Consider the following 17,185-nt stretch of genomic DNA (forward strand, 5'->3'; position numbering starts at 1 on the left):
TTTGGATGGGAGTGTGATGCATCTCCATGCATGTATCCTGTCAGAGGAAGCACACGGTTTCGCTGTGGCCCCTCCGGGCACCATATGGCCCTCGTTCCTTCTGAACAGGAGAAGTCTGTTGTTTCCGTCTCCTGGCAGAAATGGAGCAGATTTGTCTTGATTTTACTGATACAGATCGCATAATGATGCTTTCCACTGAAGCAAATTCACTGGCAATATATCATGTATAAATCTGTGCAGTGGTGCTTAAGTTATCATATTATTTCTAATATACAATATCCGCAGCAGCTGCACAGTGAGTAGTGTGCATACTCATGATACATGACACAAGATTTGCTCTTCTAATGAAACATCTAGCTGCTTGCTGAGGCTCAAGACCCTGATACACTTCAAGAACTATCGAAGAACGAACAGTGTGAACAAAATCAGACCAAAATGAAGTTGGTAAATGGTGACAACGCCTTCGATCTACCATTGGTTCGTGGTGATGATGTAATATATGGGCGTGGCTCTGAGGCTCCGCCTTCTTCGAGGTGGAAATCTTTTCCGGTTCATTTCTTCCGTTCAGTCCGTCGAGGTCAGACTCGAGTAAAAACATGAACTCACCGGAGAGCTGCTTTATAGTAGAAACTGAAGTTGTAGTTATTATGAACAAAACTGCAGCAGTTTTGTTCATGTTTAATGCTATTAAGTTGCTTGCTTTAAAGCAGTCTATTGGATAAGTCTGATTATTATAAACCTTATAAATGACCTGACTGGAATGCCGAATCGCAGAGCTGGTGCGTTCATAACCACATCGCTGTGATCAGATGCTTTCTTAACTGTTGTTTTCTCACCGTTGTAATGTTTGTTGTGTGATTATTTTGTTATTGAGAGGAAAGTGCACAGCTCATTACATATTCATCTAAACGCGGCTCTCAGCAGCGTCAGGATGTTCACAGTAAATCTCTGTTCAGGTTTTTCAAACTTCTTTTTACCCCTAAGAGAAGAATATCGTGGGTATATCGGGCCCCCATTGGTTCATTGAGTGCTTGCATGGCCTTTTAACCTCCGGTTACTTCAGAGCGTCTCTAGGATTTGAGGATATTAAGGGTTTATAGGACTGGGTTTACAATATTGATCAATTGATTTGAACTTATCTTCATCCTTATGATCCCAGTGTCAGTTTTAGTCTGTGCTGTCTTCTGTTGATGCATCAGCTTCACTGCCTTCACGGTCTCCTCAACAGTCTGCATGTCTACTGCCCGTTATTTGGATCTAGTAGACAAATATTCACAGCTAAAGCCTCCAAAGCCCAGTGATATCAAAGTCTGGCTTCTGACTGTCAGCGGGTTTAGAGTAAAATTACCAACCACAGTTCAGTTAGCTTTCAATTAAATGCCACATAAAGACATGTAACCGGCTCGATGACAGGATTCAGTGCACTTTTAAGAATAAAGGATTGGATAAGATGAAGGAGTTTTCACAGTGATGCCATAGAAGAACCCTTTTTAGTTCTTCAAAGAACCTTTCAGATCTTTAAAGAACCATTTTTTTTTCTTCTTGGTGTAAAGAATAAGTTTGTTTTTGTTGAGTATCATATTTGATACACCAGGCTTTTATGACAGTGATAATTTGGATCTCATTCTCTGTTAGAGGCAATTTGATGCAACTGCTGATGTGAACAAAAGTTAAGATGAAATTCTGATAGCTTGTATGTAAATCAGTTAGATCTTAATAATAGTATAGCAGTTATTTACATAAAATGCATATACATATCAGTCGTCATTCTATACACGTATCTGCCAATAATATGTCTTATGTGAGATGATATTTAAATGCTTAGTTGTATGATCAAAGCTCTGTAGTTTTAATGCAATTCAATACAATGATGATTGAGAGATGAACAAATAAACCTTCCTCACAAGCCTGATGATCATATTTGATACTTGCATTTGAACATTATTTTTTTTTAAATTATGTTTGAACTATCAAATAAGCTTAGTTGTTTCAGTCCATTATATTATATTATATATTATATTAAGTGTTCATCTCAAAATATGACTAACAGTATAAAAGTTATTTGTAGATTTACTTTATAAAAATCACTAAAGATTCCACTGCAAAAAGACAAGTGAAGCACAAGCTGAAGGTGGACGTTTGTACAATTACACTAAAACTGTGTCTATAGTCCTTTCTTCCATATTGCACCGTATATCTGAGTGAAACACTTCTGGAACAAGAACAAAAGTAGGGCGGGGCTTGATTTTGTCTGTGGGGAATTGATTGGCTGTTTGGATGGTTGTGGTTTGCTATTGGTGGATCTCATGTGAGTGACAGGTTGCATCATCAGAGAAGAGAAGAGATGCTGCAAGAGGAACTTATTCTGATTCAAGATTACCAGGAACAGGAATAAAAAAATAAATAAATAAATAAAATAAAAAAATCCTTAAAGGGGTGGTTAAAATAAAGGGGTCCTTAAAATAATGCCCTTTTCACAAGATGTAAAATAAGTCTTTGATGTGTCCAGAGTGTGTATGTGAAGTTTTAGCTCAAAATACCCCACATATATTTTTATATAGCATGTTAAAATTGGCCATTTTTGATGGTGAGCAAAAAATGCACTGTTTATTAGGGGTGTAAATCGGACAGTTCATCACGATACGATACGATACGATACGATACGATATCGATTCTCTCAGCCAGCGATACGATATTTGCCGATACCTCAAAAAATTCTGCGATACGATTACGATTCGATTCGATTCAGGGCTATATCGATCGATTAATCGATATTTAGATATTATGTTCACACATCAGTTACATTTTTATTAACTCACAAATGCAACCAAAATATATAACATGAACGTTTAACTAAGCTCTTTGAAAATTGCACACCCTCTCCCAATTGGGACATTTACAACAGAAGAGGTCATTTGCAAGTACTCCGTTCTTGTTCATTTTCATAAATCATGTTTTTTATTATTATTGTGCATTCCAAGTAATATCAATCAAACTGCAGCTGGGTAGTTTTGATTAATAATAATAATAACTTAAAAAATACAGGTAAATTACAAAATTAAAGTTAATTGAAAGTATGCTTTAATATGTTAAAAGTTTTTTGTTTTTTTTTGCAGAGCAGAGCAGATACATTAACATTTCATCTTTCTGAGTCAAACAAAACCAAGTAAATGCTATGATAAATAATACAACACTCGGTTAATCTTTGTAACGTTAATCTCCTCAGCTGACGCCTGACACACTTTGTTGTTGTGATTAATGTGCACGCAGTACAGTAAGCTTTTCCCTCACCACTAAACAAGCTGCTTTAGTAAGGTTCCGTGAAAATGTTTCAGCTTTTATTTTCCTTTTACGCCCCGAAGAAGATATCACGGGTTCATCAAGTTCATTGAAATTATCCATCCTCGATCACTTTTAGTCAGCTTTGACGAAACTCCTCTTAGCCAGCGCGTCTTTTCAAAGTGACATCTGACCTGAATACTGCGCGCTGAGTCGCTAAAACGGACTTATTGTGTTGTGTTCACCAACAAGGGTGCGACGACTGCTTGTCTGTTTCTGCTGTAAAACATGAACTCGCGATGCCTTGACAGCGGACAAAACCGGCTTTTGTGAAAAAAACTTGTTTATGGTTCAGTCAGTCTTGTCAGGCGTCTATTTCAGGAGATTAACGTTATAAACACACACCGGCAGACAGTATGGTTGGTGAGTAAACGAAAATGTGAGCTTTGGCGGAAGGATGTTACGTGAGAATGCAGAGTGTCAAAATAAAGGTGTATATCGATATTTTACATGTGGAATCGATGCATCGTATCGTTAGACGTTATATCGATGCATCGATCCATATCGATGTATCGTTACACCCCTACTGTTTATGTGTCTGTCCCTTTAAATGCATATGAGCTGCTGCTACAGGGGGTGGAGCTACCTCACACAGACATGCACTGAAATTTTCAAAAACGTTTAACCTTTTATGTTCAAACCGGAGTCAGACGATGATGGAGAGACTCAAGAAGAAGTGACAACATGTAGAAGCAACAGGACATTTCTGAATGGTTAGTTGATGAATTTATGTAGCTGATGTGTAGTTATCTTCTAATCATTGATTAGCATATTATATCATGATAATCTATAAAACCCATTCCCGGGGGCGTGGTTTATGCAAATATTAGGGTTAGTGATGTCACTAACCCGTGAGGAATGTGGTGTAGTCCTTAAAAAGCCATTTCTGTAAAAGCAAATATCTCCCTTTGGTTTGAACTTTGAGTGTTGCAACTTTTCAGATGTTGTTTATGCTCAAACAGCAACATTACACACTAACTAAAGTTAGAAAAGTCAAATCATAATCAACTATCCCTGTAAAAAAATATGAATAGTAAATTTTGCTTTAATGTTGACTTTAAGAGTCTAGAAGGGCCAAATATCCATGATTTCAGATTAATCCACAATAAACCAAGTTTAACACCATTTTAGCCAGGTAAAAATGTATGGAACCAGTTGCATAATTAGGAAATGTTGAAAACACAAATGATCAAAACCAATCAAAGTCTAGAGTGAAAGATGCATAGTTGCATACACACAACTTTGGACGAGAAGGCCTCTGTTAAATACAGAATAACACTGCAGTACATTGCAAATAAGGTGTAGTCGCTCTCAATTTCTCATTAGCAGTTTGCAATGGTCAGTCCACCGGCCAGTACGTGAATGGACTGGAAAAGAGCTCCAGGCCGAAGCCAGTTTCCCAGCACTGCATTCGATATCTTAATGTGTGTATGATTATGACCTGCTTTGCTCTCCAACATGGCGGCTCTGCCCCGTGAGATGCTGATATCTGTAATCACTTGGCCAGCTGCTTCATTAATGAGATTTCACTGCGTTTCGACGAAAGTCAATGTACTTTGGAGATAAAGCTACTGTTTATCCTTTTAATGTGTCACTTTAAATACATTAGGCCTTTTTTGGCCGCCTGCCCTCGTAATCCTGCATGAATAGTGGCAAGACAAACCATTTATAACTCCAGCCATAAACATCAGCGGCATTGTTTTCTGTAATGATGCTAATTTTCTTGTAGGGAGGGAGTTTTTGTGTCGCGCCCAGGCTAAATTGTATTAACGCTGAATAGGATTGCATTAAAGGCGTAATGCAAGCAGTGGAGGTTTATGAGTGCGTCGTAATAGGATGTAAAGTGCAGGTCACCTTGGAGACGGAGGACAGAACAGATGAATGACAGAAGCATTGGAGAGCACAGATGTAAAATATTCACATATGAATCAGCATTTATATTTTCTCAGCAAAAGGCATTGGTTTGATTTGATGCTCTGCAACCATCATGTTATGTGTTTCAAAGGAGAAAAATAGCCAAAAACTCACAGTGCCATCAAAAAGTCCAAGACTGAAAAGATCTAAACAGACAAAGATGCAAAATGAAGCTGTAATGATGAAAAGAAAGACACTAAATGCAAGATAAAAGCCACTGCTTTTACATGACAAAACTTCTCAATGCATGATTGTGTTTGGAATGGAATTAAAAACCCTTTATTTCCACACAAAACTGAAACTTTAAGTTCTTATTGCTATTACAAGAGTAAAACTAAAACTTAAAATATAATATATATATATATATATATATATATATATATATATATATATATATATATAAAATAAAGTGATCTCAAAGTTGAATGCTTTTTAACCTGCAGTCAAACTTTCTCTGCACTTATTTGATCACCTTGAATTTCATTAATTATGCATTACTGGCTAAATATTGTAACACCAAAAACATTTTAACCAGAATGGAAGCAGATGTGAACGTAGTTTTAAGTGCATTATTATTAATGTTAACATTCTTAAATTAACTATTGGCAGATTTTAGACTGTCAGTTCAACAACACCCATGATGCCCGGTACACAGTGTATGATTCTGGGCTGTCCCAGACGAAAGATGAGCAGTCGTGGAGATTTCTGTGGTCATGGCTCCTAAACATCGTACAGTGGTCGCAAGACCGTCTTTGAACCTCTCTCAAAGATAGCCTGCGATCATTTTCTGTCAGAAAGTCAGCATGATCATCTCACACGACCTGCGTCTACTGACTAGCCAATAAAAATGCAACATCAAATGTGACCCTGGATCACAAAACCAGTCACGAGTCCCAGGTGGTGGGCGGAGCTTTAGATTCTAGAGAGCATTTGATTGGACAGAAGATGTGATGAGAAGCTGAAGTCTGTGATGATGTCAGAAAAATCCCTGATCCATTTTAGCAGAAGTGAGAGACTAAGTTTTGAATGCTTATATCTCCTAAATGTGAATTTTGTCATTATTTTGGAGCACACCAGCTTATTCATAACCTTAAGGGTAACATACTCGTACTAAAAGCTAAAAAACTTACGTTTTGATTTCAGGGGGCCTTTAAAGTTCCAATGAAATCAAACTGGACATATGATTTATCAGTGTACATCATTATTTTTTAAAATCATGTTCCTGGTAATCTTGAATCAGAATAACTCCCTCTCGCAGCATCTCTTCTCTTCTCTGATGATGTGGGTGGGGCAACCTGTCAATCACATGAGATCAGCCAATAGCAAACCACAACCATCCAACCAGCCAATCAATTCCCCACAGACAAAATCAAGCCCCGCCCTGCTTTTGTTCTTTTTACAGAAGCGTTTCACTCGGATATACGGTACAATACGGAAGAAAAGACGAGCATGACTTCACTGCCGTGCAAAGGCTAAAGACCGTAACTTCGTTTTTGGTCGAAAATGAGTTATTTATATTTTTGGCACATTCAAGACCTCCTTTATCATGTGGATGAGTATCTTGAATCAATTCCGTTGTGTTTTTTTTTTTCGAGAAAATAATGAGTTGTCTTAACAGTAACTTCCAAAAGCCCATGAGAAACCAAGGCAGAACACCGTAACACCAGTTACTGTTCTTTGGCTTTGTTTTGTAACACTCAAATTGCTCTGCCTTTGTTTAACCTTTAACCTTTAACATTTAGTATGGTCTGAAACCGCTCATTGACATACGTGCGATATCGATCGCGAAGGATTATGCAGAGTTGACAGAAAAAGGTTACACATGCCATAGCACATGAATACAACAAAGAACTAAAGCCCCGCCTCACTCAGTTCGGGTACCGGACCTGGTTGAAACACTCATGTATTTAGCTGGCAGAGTGCCAAAACTTCGCCACCGCCGTCAGCACCGCCCTTAACACGGTCGAGCCAATGCTGGACTAATATATCTATGGAGGTATTTTGTCATGTCAAATGTATTAATAATGCCATCAGAATGCAACCAATGCACAGGATAGCAATAAGTAGATGGCTATTAATAATCGTAACTCATACAAAATAAATGCCATGAACACTATATTTTATACAGGTGTTACTATAATGATTTTGTTAATGGTGATCAGCAACCAAATATTGATAATGTGGAAGTTACTGCCTTTTGCCTTGGCATGACTTCTCACTTGGTGACAATACAAAGGCAGAGTACAGTAACTTTAAAATAGTGGTCAAAAGTCAAGTTTGAGCTCAAGATTTGTTTTTATGTATATAATTTGCATTACTAAAACATCTATTTGCCAGATTTCCAGTGTCCTACCTATAATTAATTTGCCGGGACAACTAAAAATCTTTAAAGTCCTTTTTCTCAGTTCCACACTCTAGCGAGTTCTGGTCTTTTGCCTTTGTAGGGCAGTTCAGTTTCAAGCTGACTTTAAAGGAGTCGCCACTTAAAACTGGATCATTTAACCTCAAAGGAACAAATGAAAAAAATAATAGAAAAATCCATGTCATGACCCCTTTAAAACATACAGTCACGCCACATAAACAGTGACGCCTTTTATGACCCAGCAGGTGAAAACTGCATCTGATCTCTTAAAGTAACAGAACACTGTCCTCAACAACACACACGATCTGAGGAATCCTTCATGTCTTCAGCACACACACGCTGCAGGATGAGATCTGCCCCGAAGTTTAATACTTCTGGATTAGGGGGTTGTTTAACCCCTTAATTGGTTGTAATTAAAGAATGCTTTGGAATATAGATGTAAGATTGGTCTTGTTTTAAAGAAGACATTTGGCAGATTTGTGTAGAAGTGAAATAAATTAAGAAAGTGAAATAGAAAAAAAAAAAGGTTATAGAAGTTTGAGTTTATGAAAATGTACAATGTAAAAAAAAATAACTATTCATATTTTATATCAAATATATATTTTCAAAACATGTTGGACTCTAAAACTGCAAAAAATCAAAGCCAAAAATCTAAAAGAGTTGTGTTTCAAATTTTAGGTTGATATCTCAAAAAAAGAGCTTTCAGTAAGATTTTGTTTGGGCGCAGTATGAGCATCAGTAATAGTGACGCTGACCCAGGCAAACGCAACCAATAAGGAAATACATCACATGACATGTGTCTCTCAACACATTATGAGTGCAGTGATGCAGATGAATGAGACGGTAGAAGATCTGACTGTACATTTCCAGCGAGTTTCTGTCCATGTCAATGAGATCATATTACAAACTACAGAAACATGATCATTTCTGTCCGCAGGTGCTTCGCTGCAAGACAATCGTGCTGAGGGTTTCTAAAATGTGTTGTAAGAATAGAAGTTTGCTATGACTGTAGATAGATTAAAAATGTGTATGCATAATAAAAATCTAGTTACAAAAGCCAATGCATGTTTACACACTGTTTTTCACTAAATAAGCAAAAGAGGAATGTTGTTGCGTCTTATACTGGAATACTTGATTCTGATTGGTCAATTAAGTATTGCATGGTCAAATATGATGACACTATATTGTAATACTGACTGCAGTCTTAAAAATTAATTTATTACACAGCTGTATGTCTCATTTCATTTGTATAACTCCATGCTCTCGTCTAACACAGGAAGAAAACACGATCCAATAAATATTTCAAGTCCATTAGTTTATTAATTCAGTAAGTAGCCATGTAATAGTGGGATAATACGTCTTGTTTTATTAAAGTAAAGAGTAGGCTGTTGAATCCAGACTGACTGTACATTACCAGTTAAATTATTATTTTTTTTAAATAAAGATTTAAAGAAAATAATTAATACAAAAAATAAAGAAATTAATACTTTTATCGATTAAAAGTTGCAAAGACTTTTGCATTGCCATCACAAAAATATATGACGTTTTAAAATATATTTTTTTTTAAAAAACAGTAATTTAAAATCGCAATGATATTTCACAATATTACAGATTATACTGTAATGCAGACTTCTTTCAAAAACATAAAACCATTTCAAACTCTCTCTCTCTATATAATTTGAACATTTGAAAACACGTAAAATGGCCTAATTTCGTGTGGCAGCGTGAAACCAGCCACTGAATCAGAGTATGTTCCAGTCTTAACAAGCTGTGTGCTTCTTATGTCAAAATTGCACGACTGATATTTTCTTCAGCATGTAATTTTAGACACAGCATATGAGTGTTGTGACTTCTGCCGAGCGCTTTCATCGCTAACAAGCCCTGAAATGAAAACAAACTGAGTTTTATAATGAGACACAGCACTAGCAATTAACGTGAACAGAAATGGATCTATAAATACTTGCCCTTGTCTTCTGAAATGAAATGTCTGCTGGCGGCTCCGTCTCGCATTCACACCGCTAACATGTGTCATTCATTCTGACACCGTCCCAGAAACACTACGACGACACCGTGTGTGTGTGTGTGTGTGTGTGTGTGTGTGTGTGTGTGTGTGTGTGTGTGTGTGTTCGGCAACAGCCTCTGGCTCAAAACTAACGCAAACACACTTCAGTAACCCATCACTTCCGGTGGGCATCAATCAGACACTGGCATGCGCACACACACACACGCATATATTTTGGTAATATTTTGGACTACTTGAATATCATTTTTAGTAATATTTTGGGCTATAGAAGTCACAACACTCACATGTTGCGTCTATAATGACATGCTTTATGTGTGAAGTCACAGGAAAACAAAATGGGCCTTATTTTCTTCCTTACACACGAAGCGTCTCCGAAAGGGCATCATTTATCAAGGCAAGTCATTCTAAAGAGGCAAAAACATGTCATTGTATGTGCGCTACAGACTGTGTGATTTCTGCAATCCTATAAGATCGTTACAAAACACACTGTACGACAAGGATCTAATAAACTTGGGTATGACATGTATGCAGACTGTATGATGATCACACCTATTGAATCGTAGTATAGAAGTATAAACATCATCAGCATGTGCTAGTGGTGAACAAATAGAGCAAGATGAATCGCACTTTGGTAATTGTGGTTGTTATATGCACTGAAGAAAAGAGGAGGAAGCGAATGAGGGGAATATGGACACGATGTACAACTATTGAACATCTGGAATCTGAAGATGCAAAAAAATCTAAACATTGAGAAAATCTCCTTTAAAGTTGTGCATTTATGTTGGCGATCGAGTTTTATTCCAGTTTCCAACTGCACGTTGGTAAAGAATGAAATGGCTAGAGTTTATTCACACCTCAACTATTGAATCCAACGTATCATCAGCGCTCAGATTCGCTTCCATGGTGCTGTCAGTCTGTGAGGTAAACTAAAGGCTATTGGCTATTTAAAAAGGGGGAGGAGCCATTCAATATTGTCAACTCATCATACAGAGCTGTGTGATCCAAGGCACTTCAGTGGGCCTTTAAAAGAACACGCTGACTTTTTGGGACTTTAGCTTATTCACCGTATCCCCCAGAGTTAGATGATACATACCCTTCTCATCTCCGTGCGTGCCGTAACTCTGTCTGACGCACCGCTAGCCTAGCTTAGCACAAAGACTGGAGGTAAACGGCTCCAGCTAGCAATCACTCCGCCCAAGTAGTAGTGCTTCGCCTTCTGAGAATATAGTTCCCAGTATGTATACGGTTAGAAGATGGCTGTGTCTCATGTGACCTTGTTATTTGCACACGCTGTGACTATACACATCACAACATGTAAATAGGAAAATGTTGGCGTTATTTTGTCACTTATTGGGAGCAGTATGCTAGCTGGAGCCGTTTACCACCAGTCTTTGTGCTAAGCTAGGCTAGCGGTGGGTGCGTCAGACAGAGTTACGGCACGCACGGAGATGAGAAGGGTATGTATGGACTTATCTAACTCTGGGGGATACGGTGAATAAGCTAAAGTCCCAAAAAGTCGGCGTGTTCCTTTAAGGCTTGTCAGTAAATGGCCACTGTTTTGATCATTGAGTTGGAAACAGTATCAACACGAGTAAGTGTTTTGAAAACTTCCATATAAAACCATCATTTACAGACAAAGCCTTATGCAATAGTTTACTTGGAGGCTGTGATGCGGCTGCTGTCAGATGCAATCCTGTTCACTGCTTCATCTTTCAACCAAAGTTTCTCTGTGAACTCTCCATTACACTGTGCCTGGTTAACGCATTCATAGTTTTCAGTCACGTGACTGGCGTGAAGTGTAAAATATCCACAGAACTGCAGCGCACGCCTGTCAATTTCCCCTCTGTTTCAAGCCAAGAATATTTTGACTGCCTTTCAATGTGAACAAACTGCAGGTTTTTGGCACTTGTGATCATACAGAACCTGCTGCAGGATTTCAGTCAATGAAACACTTAATGTACTAAAACAGTGATATTAAAAGATTAAATTCAGTGTACACCTCATTAATGATGCATACTATATACAGGCGAGCAGATGAGCCCAGAATGCTTAATGGAAGAGTTTTCTTTATAATGGCTTTCTTTGGAAAACTGCCTAATGAGAAACTGTGTGTTGCGTTCATATATCTGTCCACGTGTTTGTGCACCATACATTTAAATTTTTTTTTTTTTTTTACAGTTTTACATTTTTTTACAATGGTTTACATTTTTTTTTTTACACATTTTTTACATAAAAAAAAAAAAAAAAAAAAAAAAAAAAAAAAAACTTTTAATATCACTTTCTGACTATGAGCACTTAGTACAAACAAACCTGTAAAAATTGCTTGCGTGCGATGAAGGAAAGCCTTGTTTTGCCCTCCAGGTGGCTGTTCATATACGGGGTGTGACGTCACGTGAAATCTATGAATTCATACGCAGATATATTCACCCATGTGACGTCACAGATGCCACAATTCAAAACGAGCCGTGTTTGGACCTTGGTTAAATAAAGGCTTTGTTTATAGTGAGACTTGCAGGATGATTTAATGGCACAAAGACCTCTAATATGCCAAAAGACGCTGTGACCCCTTTAAAGCATATCTAAGTGCTGAATGACTGATATTACACAAGAACACAACACAGTAATAAAAAAGAAAAGCAAATATACATGACCACATCCCCAGAGTTTAATTACAAGGATTATAACTTCGGATAAATGTCTCTGTTGGCAATATTCACACATTTGTTTTCTCCCAGCATGCGACCCTGTTTATGACTTGTGACTCGGCTCTAATTGCTCATATGTATGAACCCACCTCTCCCTCATAATTAATGTTTAATTTCACACGCGAAGAGATGATCTCTAATAGCTAAACGAGCGTTTTCTGCCATCGGATCGAGTCAGTCCCACCGACCGGCCTTCATTAGCACCAGCTCTCAGTAATGGCTGGACACTTTATACTCAACATTAGCAGAAACACCAGTGTTGCACACATATTACACAATTACAGCGCCAACGCACATAGCACTCTCTTGGGCGTTTGTAATTTTTTTTGTGCATTTTAATAAAGCTCATTGCCCTGAATCACAGCGACTCCATTTCAGCGTGTAATAAGACGTCCATGTGGCGTTAAACTGTGCTAATATTTAATTTGAAAAAAGTGCAGTGAAGCATGGAGCTAATATGAGCATTTAGCTAATATTGTGTGCAGAAAATGTTCTTTATTCTTATTTCTTATCTTTGAATGTTTTTGTTATACAGAAGCTCATTGAGTCCAAACAATACTGACAACTCCTCGTACTTTCTTATTTACTTGTTAACATGTCATTCACTGACAACTCGCCAGACTTTGAAGTGGAATCTCATTATCTTATTATTACAGTTAACTAAAACCACAACAACATTTTCATTATTTTGATTATAAAATAAACTGAAATAAAATTAAATATACAAAACTATAACACTATCATTTTTGAATAAATAAATGAATGAATTAATGAATGAATGAATATGAATAATTATAATGATGATAATAATAATAGTTCATATAAAAAAGCACACTACTAAATTACTAAATCTTTAATATTAAATAATAATAATAATAATATAATAAGCACACTACTAAATTACTAAAACTTTAAATGTATTTAAAAATAAAACAAAATATATAAAATATAAAAATAAAAACATTCAAAATATGAATGAAAACTATGAAAATAACGCTGTCACAGACACATTTGAAAGAAGTGGTCAGCAACACGTCAAGCTACTAGCATTTGATCATGATCAAATCTGAATGTAGATCAATAAATCCTCGAATCACGAGGCTGTTGAGGAATCTGTCCGGTAATGTCCAACAAATCAGCAGCGACATCATCTTGACCGAGACGTGTCACATGATCACACGTTCTCTTGTCATCACTGTCTTCCTCTTCCTCTCAGCCAAACTCTCCTCAGTTTTGATTGACACTCACACACACACACACATATCTCCAGTCCAGGTGTGTCAAAGCCTCTGTGTCTGAGGTGACCACCTGACCTTTATCTATTTGAGATTATGACTAGTTCTCATGTTTTCTCTCTCCATGGACATAGAAAGCAGGACTTTCAGCAGCCAAGCAGTCTAACTATATATCTTAAAGGTACAGTAGTAAAATCTGAGTCCTGAGAGACATGTCTCAACTGTTTTCAACATTGGTAATAATAAGAACTTTCATTTTTTTATTTATCTTTGCCATCACTGGAATAAAAAGCAAATTTTAACAGAAAATTGTATTTATAATAGTATGTTTTCTGTATTTTTGATCAAATAAATGCAGCCTTGATGAGCAGAAGAGTTTTATTTTAAAGACATTAACAAATCTCAAACTTTTGAACGGTTTCACTGTCAGTCATTGAATGAGAAGCAGAAGATCTGCTTCATTTACAGTCCGAGAGATGAACATTTGTGATACGATTATAATCACTGCAAGAAACCTAACATTGACACTGAACTCATATACAAAATGACCACTTTAAGTACAATAGAAGATAACATTTAAAACTTCACATAATTTGTGCATATAAAAGAAATACTTTAGAAGAAAAGTTATTATGCATCTTTCTGTTTTCCTGCTCTCATAATCACTTGTTAGTGTCTCATTAGTGTAGTTAGTGCAGGGAATCTGCAGAGTTGTGTGTTTACAAAATATCAAGTTGTCTAATTATGAGTAGATATGAACATCAGTTTAAAAGTAGTTTTAAATGATAAAAAAAAATAAAAAATCCTGCAATATTATATTAAAAAACAATATTAATTACTTATTTTGAGTAATTTGATTTGCTGTTTCCCGATAGCGAATGAAACAGGAGGGAGATAGGATTATAAGCAAGACGGTCCAGTAATTGCATCATGATAATTACGTGTTTTGTCGGATTTTTGATACTCTGGATTGAATTCTGGTCCAGCGTCTGAAATATGTAATATTAAATGGATAGTTCCGGTCCTTGATTCTGATTGGTAGAGCCTCGTTCGATAGAGATCATGATCTAAAAGTCATGCATTAATGTAAAACATGAACTCACAAACTCTCTGAATGTTGATAGATTCTGTATCTGTTTTAAATCTAACTGTACAAGCTGTGGATGATTATCCTGATATCGGTGATGTGAATAACTGAAGGTTTGGCGCGCGCACAGAGAGTTTGAGCTGATCTCTCCAGGTTCATCACAGCACACAGTAAAGAGCTTCTGGCCTGCCAGCTTTGATGAGGATAAGCAATGCTGATGCACGCTTGTGTCCCTGCCATGCAACTGTCAATGTTCTGACACACACACACACACACCACACACACACACTCAGTTTCGATATCTTTGTGGGGACTCTCCATAGGCGTAGGGATTTTATACTATAAAAACTGTTTATTCTCTCCTGTAACCTCAACCCCTAAACCTAGACAACTTTCTGCATTTGTACATTTTCAAAAAAACATCTTTTAGTAGGCTTCTACTACTATTTATAAGCTGTTATATAAGCTATATTTAAATATACATATATTGTCCTAGATTTTTCCCTAAACCTAACTAAGTCCTATCTCATCTGACCTAAGTCTACCGGGGACGTCTCCAATCGATGCTTAATATATAGTCTACCCAGAGCCATCGCATAGACTGTGCGAACTGTGCAACCGCACAGGGCCTCGCGCCAATAGGGGGCCTCGCAATCCTGCTGTTTTTTTAGTTTTGTTTTTTTGTTGGTTTTTTTCACCACTTTTTAAAACATCTCGCGGCACGAATGTAACAATTCTACAAATAAATAAAACATATCCAGTTAACTGGCAGAACATTCATTTCGTTCGTTTTTTTAAATAAGAGAAGATCTAGCGCTGAAATGTGTTTTTTAAATCAAGTGATCAAAGTGCTCGTTGCCGCTGCGATCAGTGGCGCCGATACAGTGTTTTCTCGTGTGGCTTAATTGCACACACGCCACACTGTCTTCATTTGGACGCGCGCTTCAATCCGTTGTGGATACTCTAACATAATGCACACAAATGTGTCCCTGCTTGATATACAACCACTGATTAACATAATCGGTTTTGATGAGAAGAAAAAAAACTAACGTTATACGAGAAAAATAAAACCATACGAGAGCAGATTCAAACCCAGAACCTCTGACACGCTTGGCGAAAGTTCTACCACTGGACCATTAAGATACACGTTGGTAAAGTAGGCGGATTCTCGATGAAAATTCTCGAGCTGACCTGATGTAAAACCACTCGTGGTTGCACAGTTGATTTTTTTCCCCTCTGAAATAAATAGCAAAAAGTCATAGCTGAGACTATGTGCATGATTATGCTGTATTATTCTACTTGATAAAAACGTATTGCAGCGAGATTATGCGTGCCATAGAACTAGAACAGCTATACGTCCGTGTGACTGTTATTCATGCGCAATTGAGCATCCACATCAAAGAGCAGGGCCTCGCATTTCAAGTTCGCACAGGGCCTCGCACCCCACCTGCGATGGCGCTGAGTCTACCTTACTAGCTTGTTTCCCTAACTAGCTTTCTTCCTGCGCAGGAATAATTGACAAACAGGCTTTAGCAAATGTCCTTTAAATGCTTTAATCACGGCCAGAGGATCTCTCGAGCAGTTCTCAGGGAATCTCCCCCAAGAAGAAGCAAGGCCTGAGGATCTCTGACAAATTCCATTGAGAATCCCACCAGCTAACACAAATACAACAGTTTTTTCATAGAATAAGGAGGTATGGCAAAAATATCATGCTGCATTACATAATTTCCCCACAATTTGATTGGTTTTCATAGACAAACCCTTCTGTTACTAGGTAAAGCAAACTTCGTATTAATGATTACTTCATTGTTAATCACAAGGTTCAAATTTACTCATCTGTCTATTTTCAATTCCCATATTTGTTATTTTTACACTCACACAACCAAAGTAAAAGGGGTATGGCAACACAACATACAGCATTCAAAAACACAGGACAGAACGTTTTAGTACATTGTGTTTCAAAGTGTTATCATGTTAGGCCTGAAAAGGAAGTAAGGTTAGATGTTAGAGACATGGTTAGTTTAATATACAGTTTAGTATTTTATCTATTAAAAATCTACCACTATCTATATATATATATATATATATATATATATATATATATATATATATATATATATATATATATATATATATATATAATGCACCCACATTTTCTCACAACTCTTTAAGTTAATTTAAGACTTCATTTACCTCATTAAAAACATAATTGTGTGTGTGTGTGTGTGTGTGTCACTGACTGCACTGCGTTCTCTTTTATGTCTTATCGCGCTTGAATGTTTTAAACACATTTGCATGAATAAGAGCGTGATAATGTAACGCTAGCCAAAGGATGACGGGGGAAAAACGAATGTTGCGTTAATTGCGTTAAATATTTGTAATGCTTGAAACTGCAAAAAAATATATTGCATGTGTTATTATACGTAATATACGTGTATATATATATTTTTTTAAATGTACTAAATTGCAACTAGTACATTCAAATACATGATAGACAAGTTTCAAAAGTAATGATAGTAA

The 17,185-nt window shown here is 36.9% G+C and overlaps 1 protein-coding gene and 1 long non-coding RNA gene across 2 annotated transcripts in view; one reads left to right on the forward strand and one right to left on the reverse strand.

The window, feature by feature from the left end:
• Positions 1-17,185, forward strand: part of astn2 (astrotactin 2) — a 481,074-nt gene that overhangs the window by 60,228 nt on the left and 403,661 nt on the right. The window lies entirely within an intron of this gene.
• LOC309499356 lies at positions 3,118-3,611 on the reverse strand. The gene is made up of 2 exons (XR_014206226.1): positions 3,482-3,611; positions 3,118-3,436 (listed from the first exon to the last, which is right to left on the reverse strand). It is a non-coding gene; the product is annotated as an uncharacterized lncRNA (long non-coding RNA).

Source organism: Leuciscus leuciscus (genome assembly GCF_965113295.1).
Source record: "Leuciscus leuciscus genome assembly, chromosome: 5".
Classification (NCBI taxonomy): Eukaryota; Metazoa; Chordata; class Actinopteri; order Cypriniformes; family Leuciscidae; genus Leuciscus; species Leuciscus leuciscus.